Here is a 23,528-nt window from a genome sequence, read left to right as displayed (position 1 = left end):
TGTTAACATTTTCTGTCGTCGCATCAGCCATGAGGAGGCTTTGACTGATTCTAGGAAAACAGCAGGATGGGGGCAGGGTGTTAACTTCCTTGAACAAATCTGCTTGACCCACACCCTAAAAGGAGGTTCCAGGGCACATGCAAGCCTCCTGCTGTCACTGAAAAGGCTCCATCAGCCTCAACAGACAGTTTCCTAGGGTCCTGGGGAGACCTTGCTGGGCAGAGTCTGGCACCAGTCTCAGTGTACCCGACATCCAGGGAAAGGGCATTCCAGGGTTTCCCCTTCATCCCATTGGTTTGGGGTGGATGGAGCTTTTTTTCTTTATGTTCCATCAACAGAGGGAAGAGGTGGGAATAATCATGTCAAAAATAAAAGATATTACAACCACTGCTTCCTTCTAAATGGGTCCCGATAAGGACTACCATTAAAAAAAAAAAAAAAAGTCAGGTTTTCAGCCTGGTGGCCAAAGACCCATATAGGTAGAATCTGAATATATAATCTAATCATCATCAGTTTTAGCTGGTTACATTAAGAAGAAATTATATGCACTCTTTAACCCAAATTAAAAGGTTACGCGGAGTTATAGCAAATAAGCTTTGAACTTCAGACCTCATACAAATCAGAGATTCTTACGTTCTTCTTTCCAGGAGTTGTGTTTAAACCTCCCTGCCTCCTCTGAGCCTACAATTATGCCCTCCTTCAACCCCTTCAGTAACAAGCTCTCAAGGCTACCCTTTCAAAGGGCAATCGCTTACAAACCACAGAGGTACACAGCCCTGGACTAAAGGATACTGTTAAATATGACTTTGATTTAGTGGCTCTGATTTTATCTTTTGTACTGTGCAAGGAAAAAAAAGCAGTAATGTTTTATCAGCAGCTACACGGTAAGCACATTGTACACTTCAATTAGATTCCCTTTATCTAGCGCATCCTGCCTTAAGTGAACTGCTGCCTCGTGTTTCTCCCATTCCCCAGGCAGGCACACGCAGCCAATGTTGAGGGTTCTAAGATGCTTTATTAAACAGAAAATTAATATAATGCTATTGTGTCAGCTGGCAGCTTCTTGAGAGTAAAAGACTTTGCAATATTTTATTATCAGAACCAAATTCCAGCTTCTGGGAACTGACAACCTAGAGACTTTAATATCCATGCTCTCCCAGGAGAAAGTTGCATAAGCCCCAATGTGAAGCTTTGGCTACAACCACATGGAGCCAAAACAACAAGTGATTATATGAATTAAGCCAAACACCTGGCTCTTTCCTAACCAAGCATAAAACTGGTCTTTATATGGTGTATAAACTGATGGGAGTTGGGGGATTTGTATAGATTTCATTTGTTTACTCAATAAATGTTTAAATGAACCCCTTCTATGCCCAGCACTGTAGGTCCTGGAGAGAGGGGAATGAGCCATGCTCTGGACTTCAAGGAACTCACTGCTTAGTAAGGAAAAAAACAGGAAACAAAAGAATTTTAATACCATATGGGGTGGTTGCTGTTGTCATTATCATTTACGCAATATTCAATCCTTTCTCTCATTTTTCTTACTAACAGATGCCACTTGTGTCTGGGTTGGTGATGTGCCCGACTCTATACTCACTTTAGCAGTTTCCTTTGTAGCTAGGAGTAGGCCGGTAACACAATTCTGGACAACAAAATATAAGCTGATGTCTAATGGGATATTCTGGGATAGCTTTCGCCTGCTTGAATAAAGAGGACAGACATGGCCAGTGCTGCAGTAATTTCCACCTTTTGCATTGAACATAGATGTGATGCCTGGTGCAGCAGCAGCCATCTTGAAACCATGAGGTGACAAGCATGCAAATGAGAGCTAATGCTCAAAGCATGGAAAATAGAAGGACAGAAAAGTCCTGGCTTCCTGATGACAACACTGAGATCCTGAGTCAATGCCAGATATCACCAAAACCTGGATGTTTTGTTAAATAAGAAACACCAAAGAAACACTTTTTTTTTTTTTTTTTTTTTTTACTTAATCCATTCTTCATCCAGTTTTCTGTTAATGTATAGCTGTATTCCTAATAAAGACCGGCATAAAAGCTAAAGGTGTATACAGGTTACAGAGGAAGGTGTGAGTAACTATTCTTGGGTTGGGAAAGGTCAAGGAAGGTCATACTTCCTCCTTGGGAGGATATACTTCTTCCATGGAATGACATTTAGATCAGTTTCAGTGGAAGCAAAAAAAGTTCCCTTGAGGGGGTGTGGTATCCAATGGAGAAATGCAGACCAGACTGAGGGACCAGCACATGTAAGGTTGGGTAGCATGAAAAAACAAGCATGCTGGGGAACCAGAGTGGTTCAACATGAAGGAAGCATGGGTTTGGGGGAGAGAAAGTGTGGAAGTGATGGTATGTGAAGATGGAGACATACGCACACGGAAGCTAGACTGTAAGGGGCTTTGAAAGCAGATTAGGAAACCAATAAAGGTTTTAAACAGGTGAGTGATGTGAGTTTGAAAGATAAGTCGCTTCCATGGAAACATAAAAGAGAAAGGGGTGGGGGTTGGGAAGGTGGCTTGAGAAAGATCAGTTTGAATATAATTTTATAATCATCCAGAACTATTTAAACCCTGGAGCCAATGAGCGGTTTTTATAGTATGTGGGAGAGAAATAATATTCGTATTTCAAGCTCAGCGCATACACTATCTTATTTAATCTTTCCTCAACCCACTGCGCTGGGCGTGATATATCCCTTCTATAGATGAGAAGACTAAATGTACGGAGCTTAAGTAGTTGCCCAGGTTCTCACAACTATGGATAGGAGGTCTAGTTCCTAAGGCCACATGGGTCTGGTGCACCACCCTGCCTGACACCCCCCGCTCCTATGTGACAAGGGAATTTGCCCCCAACTGGATGGGGGGGGGGTTACAGGTCCCCAACACAGGGGCCCAGAGATCACAAACATGGTGACCTGGAAACCAATCTCCTGACCCTAAGAAGTATCATCCAGAGGAAGGACACGGGTAGATTGATCTTGCTGGCATGGTACAGGCGTACATAGGCTCTGCCAAAAATAGATCTGCAGGGAAATCCCTCTTGATGAGGATTCCCTAGATCTGTGGGAACCAGAATCATTGTCTTCAAGCTTCTCCAAGATAGATCACCTCGAGACATTTATTTATTTAATATATATATTTTTAAATTTTATTTATTTTTGGCTGTGTTGGGTCCCCGTTGCTGCCCGTGGGCTTTCTCTAGTTGCGGTGAACAGGGGCTACTCTTCGCTGTGGTGCACAGGCTTCTCACTGAGGTGGCTTCTCTCGTTGCGGAGCACGGGCTCTAGGCGCGCGGGCTTCAGTAGTTGTGGCGCACGGGCTTCAGTAGTTGTGGCGCACGGGCTTAGTTGCTCCACGGCCATGTGGGATCTTCCCGGATCAGGGCTCGAGCCCGTGTCCCCTGCATTGGTGGGCGTATTCCTAACCACTGCGCGCGCAACCAGGGAAGCCCTCAAGACATTTTTTTAAATGGTACTACTCACAATAAACCCTTTAAGAGTAACTTTCCCCAATTGCCAGGCACTGTTGTAAATACCTTACATACATTATTTCATTTAATCAACAACAGCATCACGCGGGAAATCCTCCAAAGCGGGGTTTTTATGTTGCGCATTAAACCACCATAGAGGCTGCCAATATGGAGTGATACCCACCAGGGGGAAGGGAGGGAGCTGCCCACCACCTGCTCCCTGCTATTTAAAACCTCTGCAACGGGGGCCGAAATGTGTATTCCTTCAGGGCAGAGCCTCCAGAGAGAGGAACACAGTGGCTGAGACGGGCAGAAGGGAGAAAAGGAAAACAGCCGGCATTTATGAGGATGTATTATATGACTGAGCCGGAGCCGGGTCCTCTGAAAGCCCATACAGAATTGACTGCACAGTACCCACCCCTGAGCTAATGCTATCAAGAGGGCTGTTTAATGGCGTTACCCAGGAAGAAATCATGGCAGTTGTGTTCCTGCCCAGCGAGGAAATCCATTTTCACTTAGGACATCAACCAGGAAGTTCCACAGCCAGGCAAATGGAATAAAGCATGGATCCCATGGCCCCATGTGGGCAGCACACAGGTGATAATTCTGCTTGCGAACATCTATCGAGTACATATACATGCCAGGCACAGCCCAAAGCACTGTATGTTTCTTATCTCGTTTGATCCACGTAAGGTGAAAATGCCATCTCTTGTTTATTGATGAGGAGAGGGAGACAGAGGGTTTCAGTTTATCCAGCGGCTGAGTTTATCCAGTGGCTGAGCCGGGGGTAGGGGGAGGGCTACAAAATACAAGATACAGAGTGGTCAGATCAATGAGAAGGGAGGCAGAGCTAATAAACTGAAGGGTCCACTCTTGGAGTGGTTAATAGGAGTCATACCAAGTCCAATGATGGCCAGTAAGGCACTGGCACCAGCCAAGTGGACTGGATGCTGGCTGTGGGCACCCACCAGAATTGGTAGGTGTTGAATGGCTGAATGTGTGCCCAGGTGATGAGCAGGCAGCCGGCATCAGGCCAAGTATTTCGGAAGGAAGCCAGGTTTCCCACCAAAAGCACAATAAAGATCTAGCTCTTGGAGCAAACACTGAACAAGTGTTTAAATGAAGACTAAACATCTTTACCAGGCTTTATTTTATTTCATGGTGCTCATTAATTCTTTCCCTCAATCAGGAAGCATTTGTTGAGCACCCACTGTATAGCAGGCATAGCTGTAAATGCCTAGAATACAACTGCGAATAAGAAGAGACAAAAATCCCTGCCCTCATGGAGTTTACATTCTAGTAAAGAGAGAGAGAGAGAGAGAGACATTAACTAAGAAAAAGTAATAACTAGGTAAACTATACTAGAAGATGATGTGCCTTATACAAAACAAAATAGGGACAGGTGGATTGGGAGTGCTGGGACGAGGGCCAGGGCCCCAATGAAAAGGTAACATTTGAGCAACACTTAATGAAGGCGAAGGGCTTCTGATCCAGGCGTTAGAAACAGCCAATTCACAGGCCCTAAGTGAAAGCAGTGTTTGGGCTTCAAGGGGGAAGAGAGGAGAATCCAGCAACACCAGTGGCAGGAATAAAAGCCACTGAACATGGCGCCCTGGAGTCTAGGGGATGGGGCTCCTGTCCCAGCTCTACCACGTCCTGAGCAAGTTCTTCACCTTTCTGAGTCTTACTTTTCCTCGTCTGTAAAATGGGAATAATAACTGTCGCTGCCTCACAGGTTCTCACGAGGATTAAACGTGACAATATGCGGAAAGCGCATAGCATACTCGTGCAGGGCAGAGAGTGAGCCCTCAGCGATGTCAGCTCCACCGTGGCCTCTCCCCTCAGCACCTAACTCCATATTTGCACTTCTGTGGTTACCTGTTGCCCCCACTTTACCTGAGGGGCAGGGACTGTGTCGTACTTAACTCTGAATCTCCAGACCCTCAATCAGGATGTGGCACGGGGTAAGCCCAGGGTGTAGGGGGGTGTGGAAGAGGGGACTGAAGATGACCCGGCAGGGAAATGGTAGGTAGAATTGTAACTCCGGTACTTAATAGTGCAAGTTATTGGCTGTTGCACTGAGCAAGATAAACACTCTCTAAAGATGAGAGTTGGGTCAGGTGTTCCAGACCTCAGCCTGTAGACGCGGGGCAGGTGTAGCCAGGGACGTGGAAGAACCACGGAAAACAGACACTGACCGGAAGGGAACCAAGTGAACCAGGACTGTGAGGCCCTTTGCGGCTCTCGGACAGAGGTACAATCTGTGCGGGGTCCAGGGCCGCTGCCATCCATAAAGCAGGAGAAGCTGGAGCCTCCTCCTCCTCTGCAGGGCGCCGCCCGAGTCTCAGTGCCAGGGTCCGCCCAGCGCGACTTCCTACAGCTTCGCATCACTGCACAGAGATGGGTCCTCATGAGCTGGAATTCAGCTCAGGCCTCGTTCGTGGGATTTCTCTGTTGCCAGTGACAAAAACAGGTACTTTTTTTTCCCCCTGGAAGCCTGAATCTGTGCTTTTCAGGTATCTCTGTCCTCAAATAGCCTGGGGACAACTGGGCTCGTGTGCTGGGTGAAGAACAGAACAGGAAGAGGAGCGAAGGAAAATCTATACTCAGTGGGAGGCTGGACCCCACGCCCACGGCGGGGACGTGGCTTGTGCGCAGGCTCCCGGGCACCACGCTCGGGCAGAAGGTGCCTCAGGGGCTGCCGTTAATTCCTGAGCCTCTCCTGCAGCCAATTTTAGTCCAACTCCTTGATTTAATTACACTCCCACATACAATAGGAAGCTTTCATTCTCCTATACGCAATGAATATTAAGCTGATAGACCTGTAATTTCCTCCGCCAGGCGCACTCCCACTTTTGCATATTGATGCCACATTTATTTTCTAATTTTCCATACTCCCGGTCCTGTGCTCACCACCTTATTCCCATAATAATTTCTATCCGCAAGCACATGCATCCCCCCCTTCCCTCTCTCCTCCGACCCCACCCAGATGGCAAGCAGCACACACTTGAGCAGCCTGAGCCCCCTTTGACACCGGTCCCAGCAGGGGACAGAGGTCTGGGCTCCGGGCTTTAAATGGAGGCCACACGGCTACAAATGGTCAAGGACGGTCAATAAAGAGCAGAGCCGCAGGTGGGGCTCTGAGGGTGAATGGGGAGACGGCAGACATGTGCACATGCTCACAGACATGAGAGCTAGCCTTCCTCAGGGTGGCCTCCCTCCGTAATGTGTCTGGTACCTCTGAGGTATTCGGGGGACAGCAACGTCTTGCCAGGGAGGGAAGGGGAATAAAAGTCAGGGGCAGGTTGGGGTGTCCAGCAAAATTCAGCCTGGCTGCCATGTGTCCTCTCCCGGCAACGGTTTGTAATTTTGTGAGTTCCCTTGGTGTCTGGGTCAGTACGACCTGCTGTAACAAAGCACCACAGAGTGGGTGGCTTACAAACAACAGATATTTACTTCTCACCGTCCTGGAGGCTTGGGGGTCATGCCTTCTGGTTCATAGAGGGCTGTCTTCTCACTGAGTCCTCACATGGTGGAAGGGGATGGAAGGGGAGCTCTCTAGGATCTCTTTTATAAGGGCACTAATTCCATTCATGAGAGCTCCACCCTCATGACCTAATCACCTCCCAAAGCCCCCACCTCCAGATACCACCACATTGGGGATTAGGTTTCAACATATGAATGTCGGGGGCGGGGGGGGCACACTCAGTGCATAGCCCTTGGCCTCCGTCTTATGTAGTAGCCTCCCTATCATTTCTCTGGAACCCTGTCTCAGGGGCAGCTCACTCTTGGCTCCATCCAATTTGGTCTCAGGCTCCCAAATCTATGCATGTTCTCTGGTTCCATTTGAACACCCCCCACCCCTTAGTTTTGACCTTGTTTCTGTCCAATGCCTGGGTCTGTTCTCACCCAAAACCTTCCCCTAGCGCCGCCGTAGGCTCTGACTCTCCCTTCCTTCCCCAGGAACACTTCAGGGGTCTGCCGTGCCAAGTACTGGGCTGGACCCTGTCTGAACGGGCACTTGGACTCTGGTTTCAGGCTCATGCTCCAGCCAAGCCCTAGGTCCCTTGCTATCTGCAAGGAACCTCTCCACCAAAGACAGGCAGAAGAAAAGAAAGGAAGTTCAGAACTATTCAGTGCAGGCATCTTTGCCTGCATCTCCCAGTAGTTCGCCTTTGCTATTTCCGAGCCCATCTGGACACTTCTAACCTGCTTGGTCCTCAGAGAAATTCTTCCTTCATTGGCCCTGTGGAGGCCGATGACAGATGAGCTCCCTGCTTACTCCTCCACACAGGACACTGGATAGCACTGTCAGAGGCTCCCAGCCCTTTGAGAGGATGGGTGACACCCTGCACCTCCTCCCATGAGTCACAGTTCCCACTCACACAAGTCATTCCTTGAAAGGACTGGGGAACAGAAGGGAAGCAAGCCCCATGGAGATCAGAATCTCCATGGAGACTTGTTCCAGTTCCCGTCAACACTTCCTGATATGTACCCTTACTGAGACTTGCTGACAGACAACTGCTGTTTACATCTGCAGAGTTTAATGAGAAACGTAAATGGACATTTTAATAGAGATGCATCCCTCTGGATGAAATACAGATATACTTTGGAAACCACATGAAATGTAGATGGCTTAGCCTGCTTAAATTTTTAACCTTAATTTGAGTGCCACGTGCTAAATGCATAGTGCATTATTTCATTTCCTCTTCACTAGAGCCCTGCAAGGTAACTATTGTTCTCATTTTTCTTTTATAGATTAGGAAATTGGGGTTCATAAATGGTGAAGGATCTGCCCAGGTCCCGCTGGCGCAAAGTGGCAGGATGGAGAGTCAAACTCAGAACTCTTTATCCCAAAGCCTATGTTCTTAACCACCATGCAGAAAAGACATCCAGGTGTGATCAGGTGATGGTACAGACTGCCCACTCATCTCTCAGGACAGTGCACGGCGGAGCCAGCAATATTCGGAGTTGGACTCAATTTGAGGACAAAAATCTCCATTTTATTAGGCTTTCCAGAGGTCCTAACAACAGATGACCAAATTCACAGGGCCAGCAGTTAAGCCAAGGGCCCCTTATTCTTTGGGGAGGGGGAGCTTCACAAAAGCCTTCCTGCACATCAGCAGTCATCTCATTCTCTCTCTTAGAGGCAAGGGTCCAAGGGACGCCGTTCTCCCACCTGGGGCCATGTAGGGCACCTAGAACTGATCAGAGACTAGGATAATCTTAAAGCCCAAGTCACTCAGTTAGGCAGCCTGGGGTCGACCTTCACTCTAAGAAGAAACCCGTCAACCAGGCAGCAGAATTCTTGTTACTGGACACAGCGACTTTTTTCACCAGTTCTGACAAGTTCTTACTCACTGATTGCCCTTCTACCGACTGAATGTAAATACTGTCTTTCTATTATTAGTCTTTGTTTAGACAAACTAGGAGTCACGGTTTAGGTTGAGGCTGGCTTTCCTTTACACGCTCATCCTAAGCACACTCTGGCCACCCCGGTTAGACTGAAAGACATGCCAGGCTAATGGGATTTTCTGGTGGTCCCCAAATCTCCTTAGCAACACATTTCTAAAGGCTCTTAGAATAGGTTGCGTCCGCAGCTGGCTAATTCCATCCATTATGTGTTGCTTCATATTGGTTCCATTCGGAAGAAGATCTTTCCCTCTGTGATCCTCAATTATCTCCCTGATAAAATGGGGATCATTATTGAGGAGGAGGAGGAGGAGGAGGAGGAGAAGTTACCTGTATCATAGGATTGCTGTGAAGATAATCAAAGGAATGTTTGTGAAAATGTAAACTGTCAAGTGCCCAACTGAAGCAGATGTATCTAACAGACTATATGATAAAATAGAGCAAACGCTGAACTGGGAGTTAGATTTCATGCTATTTCCGAGGCTGGGCACATCACTTAACATTTCAGTGAAATGTTCTTCTCCCACCTGTGAAATGCAAGCCATGACCCTGGCCTTTGCCACTAGCAGAACTATTATGGAACCCGCGTGAGCATTCTGGAAAGTCATTTGTAAACTGTAACATGGTGTGCAGGCATACAGGACAGCCAAATTCACCAAGGAGGTTTCTTACATGAAGAAATCATATGGCAAATCCTTTCGTAAAGCAAATAATCTCCTGCTCACATATGCCTCCTAAGTCCAAAACACACTCAGATTTCAATTTTAAACCAGCTCAAATGAATGTGCCACATGTTCACACTGAGGTGAGCTTTACTCAATGGCTGTTTGATAAATGAATGAATGAGTGAATGAATGACTGAATGATGCCAGGTACAACGAAGAGATGGCTCTCTTCTTATATCACCAACTCCACATGAAGTTTTTTTTTTCCATTTTTTAAAATTGAAGTATAGTTGATTTATAATGTACTAATTTCTGCTGTACAGCAAAGTGACTCAGTTATACACATATGCACATTCTTTTTTAAATATTCTTTTCCATTATGGTTTATCCCAGGAGATTGGATACAGTTCCCTGTGCTTTACAGTAGGACCTTGTTGTTTATCCATTCTAAATATAATAGTTTGCATCTACTAACCCCAAACTCCCAGTCCATCCATCTCCCTCCCCTCTGCCCCTTGGCAACCACAAGTCTGTTCTCTACATCTGTGAGTCTGTTTCTGTTCCACATGATGTTTTTCAATTCCTCCATATAATTGGCTTCGTGAACCACCAAGCAGCGTAATCTTTATTGCTACTAAGAGTAGCTGAATTATTGAAAAATCACTCTTACTACAAAGTTTTATTAAGAAGTGTGACTCATACAGTGTTTCTGTTAATTGAGCATCGAGTGAAGGCAGACAACTCACCAGGTGAGCAGGAGAGACTTGGCTTCTGCACCCAGCCTCACAGCTGTCCTGGGCCTCTGTCCCCACCCAGGGCCCTGAGCTCTGACAGCTGTAAGGAAGACCCTGCCAGCTTCTCTTGTGGTCAAGCTGCCATCTCTTTTCTCCACCCACTGCAAGCCCTGTCCTTCAATGTCCGGGCTGCAGCCTCTTCACACCCCATTCAAAACCACAGAGTAAACAAACAAACAAACAAACAAAACAAAAAACACACAGTAGATGGTTCCCGTTTACTCTGCCAGCAGGAGAGGAAGCTATACCTGTCTGACTTCCTGGGTGCCTGGTACTGTGCCTGCTTTGCCTTAGGGCATTCTTCCTGTCCTTTGCCCCACAAGGACATCCTTCCTTCTCAGCCCCTGAACCCCACGCCTTGTGTATGACAGCCCTACATTACAGGATGCTATTCTCAAGTGCATTTTCTGGCCCTTCCCTAATACTGTAAAACATTAATGGACTGGAGATTTGTGTCCAGTTCTCAAAGAACTTCCCTCAAAAAGCTGCAATAGGAGAAAGCCTAGTTCAATGGTAAAAACGATGAGGAGCTTGGATGATGACCAAGTCAGACAACTGGCCATAGACCTCTACTCTTGCCGGCATCCCTCTGTCGCTTAGCAGGGCACCAGCCGATCATTCCATCAATACATTGATTTTGTCAGCTGTCACTGTGCGGCGCCCACACGTCTCAGCTGGGTAACTTAGGCTGAGAAATGGAAACTTGACAATATCAGAATCATTTCATCCCTATCATGTGCCTTTCTTGTCAATGGGTTTCAGTGCATTTCTGCCTGGCTTGGCAAATCTATGCCATGACCTTGCTTTTAGCTGCTGGGTCCCTTTAATTATTACTACCAATTCCAACCAGCTTGAGTCAGTGCGTTTCCAAACTACATTAATTCAGTAAGTTCCACCCACAAGATTTCTACTTATTCTGTCCCACATCCATCTTTATAAACACACACACACACATACACACACACACACACACACACTTATCCATTATCACTTTGAATTGGTTATTTCTTCTTAGCAGCAAACACATGTATGTACACGCATTGATTGATTTTCATGCACAGTTTTTCTTTAGAGTAACTTTACTCCTGTCAGAAGGAAAGTACTAGATTCTTGATAATGTTAAATAACTAAACTATTGCCTATTCAACCTTGAGTCTTTCCCATTGGGCACTATTAAGTTCACAGGCTCTCAGTCATCATTTTGAGATGTGAAGCAAAAAAAAACTCCAATAAATGGTTCTCAGAGAAAAGCTACCTCTTATTTTTTTATAACCCCCAAAATGAAATGAGGACATCAGACATCTCATGAGAAAGTAATCATGAAATAGCCTGTCCCCCCCATTGGGACTAGGGATGCACCACTGGCCGCCTCCCCTTATAGGGCCCTTGCCTGCTGGTCTCCAGGTAAACAATGCCTCTGAGCATGGCACCAACTAAAGTGATTTTGCTCTGATGTCGAAGGCTGGGCACCCAGGTGTGGAGGGCGGATGAATGTGAGTTTTCAAGTCAGGTCTGCGTTCAAACCAAGCCCTGGAACCTGTGATCATGGATAAGCTTATCATCTGCATAACGGGAATGATAATAGCGTTGTCAGCTGGGTTCAAGTTAAGTTAATGCACACACACAAAGGCCCAGAGCAGAGCCCGTTACTTCGTAGCACCTCAAAGGTATATGCTACACCTGCTGCTGCTACTGTTATTACTACCCCAGCTCAGCCATTACCCAAGTATATAAACTGTAATACTTCTTATTTTGAAACAATCCTTGGACTCCTCACCCGTCTCAAAGAACAATGACGAACAGTGTGGAGATGCTACCAGCTAACTCCCAATATATATCACCCTCTTCTTTAATAACATAATCATGATTTCCCACGAGCAATACTGTCAGAGACTTGGAAGAGTACATTCCACAGCCTCCCTTGCATCTACATGCAGACACGACTAAGTTCTGGACAATAAGATATAAGTAAAAGTCATGTGAATTTTAATTTTTTTTTAATTTCAGGAAATATCTTTACAAGAAGGAGGCATTCCCTCTTTCCTTCTACTTCCTCCATCTTGTTACCTGGAACATTTACGTGAAGACTGGTGCTCTAGCAGCCCTCCTGGATTATGAGCAGCGGTCCCCAAACTTTTTGGCACCGGGGATAGGTTTCGTGGAAGAAAATTCTTCCACGGACTGGGGCGGGGTGGGGGAATGGTCCAGGCGGTAATGCGAGCCATGTGGAGCGGCAGATGAAGCTTCACACGCTCGCCCGCCGCTCACCTCCTGCCGTGCGGCCCGGTTCACAGGAACAGGCCTCGGACCGGTACGGGGCCGTGGCCCGGGGGTTGGGGACCCCTGATTATGAGGACAAGCCCGTAGCCTAGGAATGCAGAGTAGGAGGACTCTGGGTCTCTGACATCTTCTTATAATGGCTTTACCATTCATGGGCCACTTACTCCTGGACTTCTTTTACATGAGAGAGAAATCCATTTTTACCTTATGTAAACCATCCAGTTATTGGGGGGTTTCCTGTTATAAACAGGCAAACGAACTCATGGGCCCGATTTCTCTCCTCCTCCCCATCAGCTCAAGGGCCAGTTGGGCTCCGACTATTTCTTCTCCTCTTCCTTCATTTCAAAGAGTCTAAGGTCCCAGGATAGACGTTCCCATTCGCTGAGTTTAGATCAGGTGCCTGACCTTTCTGCATCAGGGATGAGGGACACTGAATTGGAGGAAGGAGCCTCCAGAGACTCCTGGACTGACCGACCACACCTTCGGGGGGCGAAGGTAATGTCCCAAAGGGAAATGCGGGTGCCGCTGACACGGGTCCACCACCAAAGCTTCTCTTTGTCGTTCTCCCGTGGAGCAGCTTGTCACTTCTGAGACCGTGGCAGGAGCAGTAATTGGTGTGTTTGTGACTGTGAGTGCCAACATCTCTGCCTCCCCAAAAGGGAGGAACAACGCTTTCATCACGGGGTGACTCTGGGAGTGGAACGAGGGGGCACATATTTGTGGCACAGGAGGAGGTTGGGGGCTTCTTTGTTCCAACATTTATCGTAAGTCTCCCAATGCCAGGCCTATTCTAGACACTGAGGACACAAGGATTCAGAGAGTTAGCTGTCCTGCCTGGTACCCACAGCCTCGAGGCAGATGCACAAGTTGACAGACAAGTGTGTGTGATACACGCCAAGGTAGAGACCTGGCTGGGAGTCCACAGGAGTGCACAGAGCAGCAGGTAACCCAGGCTGGGGGGACGTGGGGAGGAGGAGGGAGGAAGAGTAATTTCCACAGTGAGTCCACCTTTGAAGCAGAATAGGAGTTGGGGTAAGCAGAGGGCTGAGCAGGCTGGAGGCAGTGGAGGGAGGGAAAGCAGAGAGGGTCTGGGGAAGCACAGGCTACACCACTGGTCTTACTGGAGTCCAGAGTGTGAGAGGATGTCATGGGCCACGGGGAGTTGCCTCATGGGATATGGAGCAGAGCCTGGAATTCACCCTGTAACCAAGGGAAAGCCATTGCAGCATCACAGTCATGAGGAGCAACATGATGAAATATGCATTTCAGGATGATTAGAAGGATGGCTCAGTGTGGAAAATGGATGGCGGAGGAGGGGGCCAGAATCAAGCCCCAGAAACTGACCAATCAGGAGCCTGCTGAAATAATATAATCAAAAAGTAACGGTACCCTGAACTGAGAAGAACATTGCTTTACAGATAAAAGTGCAGCGATGTTCTTCTCCCAGCCAGTTCTTTTTGTTCCCCCAGTGAAAGCCAGAAACAAAATGCTAAATGACAGGCATGTCCGCATGTATCCAGGGGAACAGAAGCCAAGTGTCCAGATTGCTGGGACCCCACTTGGTACCCTAGGGGAGCATCCAGAAATTAGCACATAGCTCAGTGCTCCTTTAGACCGTCTCTCTGGAATGTCAATGATTTCCAACAAGCCCATCCTTTGTCAGGGGCTGGAGAAGTGACCAATCAGAATGGCGTTGTGGGTTATACCAGTATTTTGAATGAATGAGAGAGGGAACGAATGAATACAAGAATTTAGCAATTAATAGCATTTCTGAATCAAGGCCACTCTGGTTTCCACAGTAAAACTTCAGGGTGAGGAGCTTTTTGCCCATTTCCCATTTCTGCCTCCCTTTCTTAAGCACTTCTTAAAAGGACAGGAAAGTGTCACTGAACCATCCCTACCTCTCCCCTCCATGGAAAGAATTGAGCGATTATCCTCCATCAGAAACGGTATCCGGGACGGGTGTGAGACAACTTATAGCCTGGAATTTTAAATGATCTTAGGGTCTTTTACTGACAGCAAGGCAGATAATTGGGGAAATGTGGTTTTGTAAATGCAGAATAAAAGTTAAGCAGATAGATAACATATGGAACCTGAATTATCAAACACCTCGTTAACTCTGTGAAAAGTTTCACTGAGCTGTCGGCCTTCACTTCGGAGCCCTGTGAGAAGTAGAACTTTTCCAGGTGTGGCACTTGTCCTGGTGGGAATGAATTCAGCAAAGAAAATAATGTGCCATACGCCTAGCTAGTCAGTGTTTTTATTTATGCTGAATTATCCATAATGAGTTTATTCCCTTTCCGTCCTGCCTCTTAACCTCTTGAGAGCAAGACAAGGAAAGTTTCTAGGGTAAATCCACATTCAGGATTATCGAGCAGATGCTGATCTACATCCTCATATTTAGAGAATTCTAAGAACATTCACCAGCGCCTCACTTTCCCTTGCGCTGTGATCAAACACAGTCATTAGCACTTTGGGGCCTGGGGACCCTGAGATGCCCCAGAAAATTTCCAGGGGCCTTCCTGCTACCCTAAGTCAGGACACACAGCGTTTGATCACACAAAATGATAGCACAGACTAATAATGTTCAGCCAAAAAGTACCCATGGACCACCTCAGACCCGTGAGGGTAGCTACTATAAAAATGGAAATGAATAAAAAACAGAAAATAGCAAGTGTTGGTAAGGATGTAGAGAAATTGGAACCCTTGTGCACTCTTGGTGGAAATGTAAAATGGTGCAGCCACTGTGGAAAACAGCGCTGTGGCATCTTAAAAATTTTAAAATAGAACGATTGCTCTATATGATCCAGCAATGCCACTTCTGGGTACATATTCAAAAGAATTGAAACCAGAGCCCCTCTAAGAGTTATTTGTACACCCATTTTCATAGCAGCATTCTTCACAATAGCTAAAAGGTAGAAGCAACCCAAATGTCCACTGATGGATGAAAATGTAAGCAAAATGTGGCATATATACATACAAGGGAGTATTATTCAGCCTTAAGAAGGAAGGAAATTGTGACACCTGCTACCACATGGATGAACTTGGAGGACATTATGTTAACTGAAACGAGCCCGTCACAAAGAGACAAATACTGTAGGATTCCACCTAGATGAGAAACCGGGAGTAGTCAAAAATCCACAGAGACAGAAAGTAGAATGGTGGTTGCCAGGGGCTGAGGGGAGCAGGGAATGGGGAGTTGGTGTTTAATGGGTGTAGAGTTTCAGTTTTACAAGGTGAAAAGAGTTCTGGAGATGGATAACGGTGATGGTTGCCCAAAAATGTGAACATATCTAATACCACTGAGCTGAACCGTACACATAAAAATGGTCAGGATGATTAAGTTTCATGTTACATGTATTTCACCACCATTTTTAAAAACTTAGAAAGCATCTATGGGCCTGGAAGAGAGAAGAGGTACCAGAGTCAATGCAAAGCACCTCATTGCATTGTGACTATTTTTAAACCTAAGGGGCGTGTAGTCTTCTCTACTTTTTGCCCTCTGCCCTCTCAATCCCTCCCTTCCTCTCTCTACCCTGCTGACTTTGGACATGCAGAGACCATCCGGTGTCCTCAGAGCTTGGGAGCCCTCTGCTCTACCCCCTCCCCCACCACTAAGGTCACTGTCACCAAGACTTCAGCCACCCTCCTAGTTCACAATGAGCCCCAAATCGAAACTCCAGATTCCTCCTTTCCGCCACGTTTCAGACCCACATTTTCACTTGCCCACTGGAAAGGTCTCCCTGCAGGTCCCACTGAGAACTCATTCTCTCCCCAGACACACCTCCTTCCGAGTTCTCATCTTAGTTAATAGTATTACTTCTTCAGCAGGGTCCTGGGACTCCTTCTTAAACCATCCCTACCTGCCTGCCTCTCCTTTTCTCAGCTCCTAGGCATCATCCTTTCGTTTCTATCCTCAAAATGTTGACTCTCTTCCCTCCGTCAGCCCCTTCCAAGTGCCCTGGCCACCCTGTGTCACATCCTAACTGATCCCTCAACTTTCTCTCTTCTCTAAATTCCTATGTTCCATTTTCTACACACCTTTTTGAAAACATAGATGTGACAATCCGCTCTCCTGCTGAGAAACTGTACCAAAAGGCTCCCCCTCCCCATTGCTTACCAGAGAAACCACCTCCAATGTCCCAAGGCAGAGTGAGGTCATTTCAAATAGCTCAGGAAATAAACGAATTGGCCCAGCTTTGACAATTTCCGGTCTAACCACTTGTGACATGAAGGCTGTGGTCACTTAGTTAGAAGGTAGCTGTGGGAAGCAGAATTCTAAAGGTGACGCCCCAAGATTCCTGTCCCATGATTATTAAATCAAACATGAATCGAGTGACTGCTGTGAAGGGATTTTGCTGATGCAATTCAAATCCCAAATTAACTAAACTTAAAGGACAGAGATGATCTGGGTGGGCCTGACCCAACCAGCTGAACCCTTAAAAGAGGGAGCTTTTTCTGTAGCAGAAGAGGGAGTCAGAGAGAATCAAATCGAGGGAAGGATTCAAGTGCTGTTCTGGCTTTGGAGATGGAGGAGCCACGTGCAAGACCAGAGACCAGCCTCTTGCAATGCAGAGTGACCCACCCCCCCCTAAACTCTGCCAACAACTGAAAGAGACTGGAAGCAGCATCTTCTTTAGACCCTCCATGCAAAAGCCCAGCCTGACCAACACCTCCATTTCAGCCTCGTGAGACCCTAGGCAGAGCACTGACCCAAGCCCACCCACGTATCTACCTAAAGTACGTATCTACCTAAAGTACCGCCGGCTAGTGGATGTGTCTGGTTTGTGGCAATGTGTTACACAGCAACAGGAAATGAATACAGCCACTCTCTGCATGTCTCATGATGGGGGTGAAGAGGACTTCCCGGAGGGCAGGATGTGCTGAGCAGACAATTCCCTAAGTAGCTGTTCCACCCACCAACCCACTTTAAACAGCTCCATGGACCTCTATCTGTCCTTCATTACTTTCTCTGCCCTCCATCAGATTCACTTGGAACTTCATGGACTTTTCAAAAACAAGCATTAAAATTGTAATTACTTTTATCCTAATCTAGATATATGTCAGATTGCCAAAGTCTAATATATCATCATCTTTCCCACACATCCTTGTATAAGGTTGTAATAAGCTTCACAAATTAATATCAACTCCTCCCACTACCTCCATCCCCCATTTCTCTCCTCTTTCTCTCTCTCTCTCTTTCTCTCTCTCTCTCTCTCTCACACACACACACACACACACAGACACAGACACACACACACACACACACACACACTTACTGCATAATCACATTATGCCTTTATCTCTTAACTGGAAGGAAATAAATGGCCATTGTCAATAAGAAAATAAAAGAATATTCACCCTTAACCAGTACCCACACTGTCCGTTAATTCTGATTTCTGAACGTGAACTTCGGAATCACTTAGAGCAAAATCTGAATCCCAGATGCCTCATTTAGTGGCTAAATGACATCTCTCAGTCTCAGTTTTATCATCTGTCAAATGCATACAATAATTTCACCTACCTCATAGCATTCCTATGAGGACTAATTTAAATAATGCTCTTGGAGTCCTGAGCAACTGCCTGGAGTGAAGTCTGTACTCAGTAAACGGGGCCATTATTGTCACAAAGGAGAGGAAAACGTGATCCTTTAAAAGTAAGGACATTAGAGCCAGCTCAGGCTCACTCAAGGCTAGGTGCCCACAGTAGCTTGGTTTGGTTAGGGTTTTGAGTTTCGCCTGCTCTAACCAATTCTCTCCCTGACTCTGAGTCCATCTTTCTGCCATGGAAACATTACCAAGAAACTTCCAGCTACTCAGTTTTGAGTTACCTGCAGACACTTGGTTGATGAGGAACAGAGAAAGGAATGCAGACAGGAGCCATCATAGCATCTCTTCTGTCTGGTGCATTCCGCAGTGAAGCCCAGGATCCCCGAGTGCTAGAAGCATGCAGCAAATACACCTGCACCCATCAGGAGGGGCTCCTCTCGGCTGTGACTGCTGTATCCATGGGGGATGTCAGAACGGATTACTGAAAATGTCAACAATGAATCAGCAGAGACTCAATGGACACAAAGAAGTGCAGAGTGAGCCAGTAATTGCTCTGCATCTGAGTGCTCAAAAGAAAGAGCTCAAGAACACAGAAAACGCAGTAGAGCTTGCCATGGTACGGGAGGCCTTTGCTAGCAGCAGCTCTTGGGACCTGGACAGAGTCCAAGGCATACTGTGGTCCCAAGTGTTCTTAGCCTGGCAATGAAACTGACCTGCTTAATATCATACTCATTACCTCACTTTTGTTACTTTGACTTTTCATACTGGAGCCCAATCAAGGCAACTTTGTGAAGGAGGGCTCGTATATAATTTTCAAGGATTTGGAAGAATTTAGAGCTACTTTTCAAATTCAGGTCCTGGGTATGTTATTTTAATAACATTATTAAACTCTCTGATTCCAGTCTGTTCTTTGAAACATGAGAACAAGTGATTCCCCATGGAGTCGTCAGGATCAGGCGAGAAAACATACAAACGGCACCTAGCGCGCTGCCCCTAGCGCGCTGCCTTTGACACAATACAGTAGGCGCTTGCCAAGCGATACCAGCTCGTAGGATTTCACTTCACACTGGATGAAAACGTCCCCCATTATAAGATTCTCCGATGTCTTACAGGCAAGTGTGTGGATAGGTTTTGAGTAGATAAACCCCTGAACTCTCACTGGACCCGCTAGTGGATTCCAAAAGCAAACCTGATCTGGAACTTTCAGTTGGGTTAGAATGGTGGGAAATGCATGCTGCCTTCATTGAAGGAAAGAGGGAAGGGATGGAGAAAATGAATAAGTGGGAATGCTTTATTCTACAGACAAGCTGAAAAGTGGTTTTAGGGCATGAGAATTACCTAGACGTGCACAGCGTTCTACCTGTAAGGACAGAATAACATGACTGAATGTGCCCACATCGCTAAGAAAGGGAAGCCAGCAGCAACCTTGTCGACCCACTGGTCTAACCAGTTCTCTCCCTTTGTTCGGACTCCTTTGTACGTGTGCTACTGAGAAAGCCTGCTACGGGAGGGCAGGGTCTGAAGGAGAACACCTGGGGGCATCACCCCTCCTGGAAATGAAGTGCTCCAAAGGGAGCAGGCAGGTACAGTTCGTCTCAGGCAGGAGGTCTCTACCTGGGGTTTGTAATCATAATTTTGGAAGGAGAGGAAAAAAGTACATCTTTAGTTTTCCCTTACCTCTAACTGAAATCTAGCATTTCCTTCAACTATGGATGCAGACAACAAACTGCGGTAGAATTTGCATTGCCTGTGACTTCATCTCTGCTAAAAATCACAGATATTTACATATCACATCATGTCGGTTGCAGATATCACAAAATAGCAATTACGCTCATCGTGACTTAAAATTAGGCTCATTATTAGACTCACCACTAGAAGGTGCTACCTAAGGTGTTAATAAAGAAACAGATCCATTACTATGTCACAAATTTGTTTTTGTAATATTGTGATAAATAGTTTAAGCATAATTGGTTTCTTCTTTGACCTAAGTTATTTTACTTTATTCTTTAGAAATGGTTTCCTGGGAAGGGGTCTGTCTACAGGGCTCTCCAGACTTCCAAGGGGCCCACGGCTTAAGTGGGGGTGATGAACCTGCTGCCTGAGCATCAGGACCCAGTGCTGTAGAATGCGTCCTGCCCATGAGAAAAAGTGATTCCTGAGGAAGAGTGTACGCTCTGCACCCTGGTGAGGAGGACAAGAAATCCTACGAGGGAAGGAATAAAAGGAACTGACTCCATAAGGGCAAACGCATGCAGTGAGCACAATTTCCCCCAACTCACAGATGAGGAAACTGTGGCTCAGAGATATACAGTCACCCTGCTAGGAAGTGAAGGCACTAGGTACAACTCCAACCCAGGTCAGTTTGACTTTCTACTCTCTGGCCACGGCAACGACAGCGAGACGGAACTGCTGGACAAACGGAGAGGTCCATGCACCCAGCAGAGAAGAAGCCACCTTGGGTGGTCTTGGAGGTGTACCACCTCGAGTGCCCTTCATGAGAACCCGCTGCGAGGAATCCAGCTTCGGCACCTTCAGCTGCTTAACAGCATCTGCTCTGAGGACACACCCTCCCCAGCTACTCCCAGTGATTGAGGAGGGCTAGGCCACGCCTGCCTGCAAAGCAGGTCTCCTCCAATGGACAACTGGCCTGCAGTCCAAGGCTTCTCCTATTCAACTGCATCCTCCTTCCTTCCCTCCATCCTTTCACCGGAGCCAGACTGGCAGTGTGGTGTGGAGGCCCTCCTGGCCTGTTCCTGCTCACTCTCCTCTATGTCCTTCACAGGTATTTCCTTCAGTCAATTTCTTGGATGCCCACTTCCATCCCGATGTCTGCTTCTTGCAGGACCCAAATTAATGCAGCCCCCAAGTCTGGGAAAAGCTACAACCCTATCCCCCTCTGATGGGCAATCAAAGGAGAGTGTGTTTCTTATGACAGATTCATGGGCCACAGAGGGACACCGAATCTCTCCTTCTAAGGACTGTCACCTGGGGAGTGCATCATGGGAAAGGAAACACCCGTGGCACGGGACAAGGCTGTTGAGGCTGAAAACAGGGTAACTGTACCAAAAGTCAAGACACTGGTTACGCTGATGGAGGACATTTGGGGGAAGGGGGCACGAGGGGGGATTTCTGGGGTGCTGGTAATGTTCTGTTTCTTGAGCTGGGTGCTGAATAAAGAGGTGTGCTCATGTGTTGACAATTCATGGAGAAGTTCACTTGTGATCGGTGCAGTTTTCTGTCCGTCTATTCCTCATTAAACAGTTTTTTAAAAACTAGGTATATTTATAGTACTTAGCCCCTCTCCCAGTGAGGTGGGATTTGAGGGGCTGCTCTCTGTATATATAGGATGCAATGTATTCATTAATTGCGGGCGTGGGTGCTCTGCACACAAGCTCCAGGGATCCCTGATGTGAACTTGGCTGTGGTCCTTAAAGAACCTTAAGGCTATTTATCTTGCGGTCCTGAGCCGCTAACAGAGGTTCTAGATTTATCAGATATAAATGCCCTTTAGAGCCAAATGTCGGTTGAATAAATAAATGACTTACTTATGTCTTGACATTTTGGAGATGTCAGAAAGAGAAGAAATAGGGAGTTCTACAATCCTCAGTATTGCCTGTGACAGGATTCAGTCAGTGCTTGACTTTGAAAGCATGATGTGTAGCTCGCCGAGAAAATGAATCTTCCCCGGGTGGAGAAATGTGGATATATGTTTGACAAATCAATTCCTTTCTTGGAGGAGGAGAAGGGAGACTCCCACAGAGGTCAGGCAGCTCAATTACCAGAGGCAAAGCGGAGCAGCAGAGGTCGTGCAGAATCAAGGAGGCCCCTCACGCTGACGGCTGCACAGGGACTGGCTGGCATGCCCTGGTCGGCTGGGCACCACTGCAGCGAGCCCGTGACATTAACGACATCCCCACTTCCATGAGCAGGGCCAGCCTCCGCCTTCAGTCTCACCAGTTCAGAAACAGCTCAAGGCTAAAAGGCATGCAGTGCTCTGCTCAACAGGAAAGGCGCCCCCACCGGATCACCGGAGCCCGGACAACGGCTGCCTTTCTCCTGTTCATTCTGTTAACCCTCCGCCCCGGGGCCCTGTCTCTAGTGCCCACGACTGAGGTCATTTACCTCTTCGTCCCAGGCAAGTTACAGAGGATATGGCTTCAGCTCAACAGCAGCACATGAGGCAGCGAACTGTAGGGTTAAGAGCATGGGTTAAAAGTATCACTCTAGGGCTTCCCTGGTGGCGCAGTGGTTGAGAATCCGCCTGCCGATGCAGGAGACACGGGTTCGTGCCCTGGTCCGGGAGGATCCCACGTGCCGCGGAGCAACTAAGCCCGTGAGCCATGGCCGCTGGGCCTGCGCGTCCGGAGCCTGTGCTCCGCAACGGGAGAGGCCACAACAGTGAGAGGCCCGCGTACCGCAAAAAAAAAAAAAAAAAAAAAAGTATCACTCTACCACTCAGTAGCAGTCGGACCATAGGCAAGATTGTAACCTCTCTGTGCCTCAATCTTCTCATCTATTAAAATAATTATTTGTTATAGGACTTACTTCAGAGAATCATGAGATTTTAATTAGTTAGTACATAGAGAGCACTGTAAAATTAAAAGAGTGCAATTGGTAGACATCAGCTATTCTTATTGTGGTAATCATTACTGATGTCCACCAAATATTTCCTGCTCTCTGTATCCAGGTACCTGTCACATGGTAGACTGCCCCAGAAAGGTAAGCTATCCATGAGACTTGTTTTAGTCAATGGAATGTGTCACGTGTCATTTCCAGACAGAAGCTTTAAAAACTGGTGTGCGGTTCACCTTATTCATCTTTTCTTGGAAAACATGGAGATGACGCTTCCTTCATTCTGAAGGCTTGAGTGGGGAAGATAAAAAGCCAAGCTCCCAGCCTAACTTAGGTAGACCTGTAGTATGAACAAGAAATACATCTCCGCTGAAACGTCACATTTATTGGCCGCTTTGACCTCATCTTGTCTTTTCTACCTGAACAAAAAATGGTTCCTAAAAATGAGGTGCTGCCATTAACATGAACCTCAAGATGTGGAATTAACGTAGGATTCGGGGGGTCGGTCTACTGTAAGGAAATCATTACTGGAGGCTGGAAGGATGGCAAACTCTGGTATGCATGGTTGAAATATGTGGTAAAACTGTCACCTGCTATAACCCAGAATACAGGTAATATTTTGTGGCTCTAGGGAAGTGAGTTACAAGACAAACTCTGTGTGTTGATTACAACTGGCTTCATTTGGCCAGGTCATACGAGAGGGTAGGCTCAGCAAAGAAGCAGCCAGTTTGCAAGCAGAAATAAATAGAAAGGCAGAGTCCCAAAATTCAGACACTT

This window comes from Kogia breviceps, chromosome 14 (genome assembly GCF_026419965.1).
Source record: "Kogia breviceps isolate mKogBre1 chromosome 14, mKogBre1 haplotype 1, whole genome shotgun sequence".
Classification (NCBI taxonomy): domain Eukaryota; kingdom Metazoa; phylum Chordata; class Mammalia; order Artiodactyla; family Physeteridae; genus Kogia; species Kogia breviceps.
This window is presented reverse-complemented; position numbering follows the sequence as displayed.